Genomic DNA, 2592 nt, shown 5'->3' with positions numbered 1-2592 from the left:
GAAACGTGGGAACTCGTCCCAAAGCCTAATGACGTTAAAGCTGTTACATGTAAGTGGGTGTTTAAGTTGAAGAGAAAAGCAGATGGTTCCATAGATCGGTTCAAGGCCCGGTTAGTAGCATGTGGGTTTTCACAACAACCCGACCTAGACTACGAAGACACTTTCAGCCCGGAAGCTAAACTTACCACGGTTCGTGTAGTTTTAGCCGCGGCAGCAAGCAAGGATTGGAAATTGTGGCAGATGGACGTGAGCAACGCGTTTATATACGGCGACTTAGATCATGTGATTCATATGGAGCAACCAAAAGGTTTTGAAAGTGGAGTCCATCCGGAGTATGTGTATAAATTAAAGAAAGCTATCTATGGTTTAAAGCAATCACCGAGGGCGTGGTTTGGAAAGATTAGCGAGTTCCTACAACACAATGGTTTCACTATGACTCTAGCCGATGCTAGCTTGTTTGTCAAAATAGCCGGAGTCAAAACTGTTGTCGTCCTAGTTTATGTGGACGACTTGATAATCACAGGAGACAACGAACAAGCAATCACACAATTGAAAGAGAATCTATGCGTTAGATTTCACATGAAAGATCTTGGAAACTTGAGTCATTTTTTGGGCTTAGAGGTAGATTACAAAGCTGATGAAATTATGTTGCATCAGAAAAAGTATTGTTGTGAGCTGCTGTTGAAGTATGGAATGATCGACTGCAAGCCGTCAGAAACGCCAATGGACACCACCGTTAAGTTATGTGCTGACAAAGGAAAAGAGCTCGATGATCCTACTATGTACCATAAGATGGTTGGAAGCCTGATCTATCTCACACTTACAAGACCGGATCTTGCTTTTGTAGTTGGTGTTTTGAGCAGGTATATGCAAAGGCCCAGGAAGCCCCATCTTGATGCCATAACAAGGGTGATAAGATATGTTAAAACAATTTTGGAGTATGGAATTAAGTTCAAGAGGAACGTAAAACTTGAACCTGTGGGGTACACCGATGCGGACTATGCTTTGGATACAAGAAGGTCAACCTCCGGGTACGTGTTCATGTTAGGCCAAAGTGCAATTGTATGGAGTAGTAAGCGACAACCCACAGTGTCACTCTCCACTACCGAAGCCGAGTATAGGGCTGCAACAATGGCTACTCAAGAGTTGATATGACTAAAGTTGTTACCTGAGAATATGAACCAAAAGTTGGAGGATGACGAGGTAACCTTGTTTTGTGACAATATGTCGTCAATTAAATTGGCAGAAAATCCTATTTTTCATGCTAGGACAAAGCACATTGAAGTTCATTATCATTATGTAAGGGAGAAGGTTTTAAAGAAAGAAGTGAACTTGGAATACATTAACACTCAAAGACAAATTGCAGATGTATTTACTAAGTGCTTATCTGGACAAAAGATGATTGGTTTTTGCAAGGATATGAATATGAAAGTTGATGTTGAGAGGGAGTGATAAAGTTTACAACATCAAAGGGTGGTTCGGTTAATCTTGAGGGGTGGATGGAGGAGATCTTAAAAGTCCAAGGGGCATTTGTGTTTTGAGAATAAGTTTAAATTTATGTTTATCTTGTTAGTTAAGTTTATTTTAATTATATTTAAAATATCCTATTTGAGTTCTGATAGGATTGGTTTTTGTAAGGGTATTTATAAACCCCTGGTTACGTTTTATTTTTTGGAATATTGGATTTTAATAATCCTTATTAAATGGTATTGACCGATAATAATCCCTATTCATTTTATTGTCACTGGCGGTCCCAAATTCAAAAAAGTTGGCCCCCAAAGGTCCTCCATTAAAAATGACTTAACGGTGTTATAGTTTTTTCTGAATTTCAAACCAATGTTTTAGGGCTTTTGATCGTTAGGAGGATACGAGTCGATTGGTGTAAAACTTAGCTCGAAACAATGATCCAAACGACTTGATTTTAGTTAACTGTAAGTTCAAACACCCGAATTGAAGCATTGTTTCGTCATTTTTGAAGCACTATCTCAAACTAAGTTTTACACCAATCGACTCGTATCCTTCTAACGATCAAAAGCCCTAAAAATTGGTTTGAAATTCAGAAAAAACTATAACGCCGTTAAGTCATTTTTAACGGGGGACCATTGGGGGCCAAATTTTTTGAATTTGGGACCGCCAATGGCAATAGAACGAATAGGAATTATTATCGGTCAAAACCATTTAATAGGGATTATTAAAATCCAATATTCCTTATTTTTTTAGTTCCTTTTCTTTATTTCTTTTGTTAGTCAAACAAAGGTTGAAAGCTTTACAGCAACTGTTAGTCGGTGTTTATGATTTGTGTTCTTGATTTCCACTTCGTTATCGTAACAGGCTCCTCGTTTAGAGACATTATGGCTTTGAGGTTGACCCAATAACAAAGAAGGAATCTATAAAATCTTAGGATCCGACACCATGATAAAATACTACCCTCATGATTAGACCATATCCCTGAGATTTGATAAAAGAAAGGTGGAAGAGGAGGAAAAGAAATAGCTTATGGTGACCATCTGTGACCATCTATTTGAGTCGATCATTTCGGTACATGCTGCACTCCATCTTTCTTCCCCCTTATCTTTTTATTTGGAAGACGGG

The 2592-nt window shown here is 38.5% G+C and overlaps 1 pseudogene; it reads left to right on the top strand.

Annotated features, from left to right (window-relative positions):
- Nucleotides 1-432: 432 nt before the first annotated feature.
- LOC143611325 (secreted RxLR effector protein 161 pseudogene) lies at nucleotides 433-1155 on the top strand (annotated as a pseudogene).
- The last annotated feature ends 1437 nt before the right edge of the window (nucleotides 1156-2592 follow it).

This window comes from Bidens hawaiensis, unplaced genomic scaffold, assembly GCF_021521415.1.
Source record: "Bidens hawaiensis isolate Kalapana, Puna unplaced genomic scaffold, B.hawaiensis_p1.1 tig00030574_1, whole genome shotgun sequence".
NCBI classification, from domain to species: domain Eukaryota; kingdom Viridiplantae; phylum Streptophyta; class Magnoliopsida; order Asterales; family Asteraceae; genus Bidens; species Bidens hawaiensis.
The sequence above is the reverse complement of the archived record's forward strand: the minus strand, read 5'-3'. Positions and strand labels throughout refer to the sequence as shown.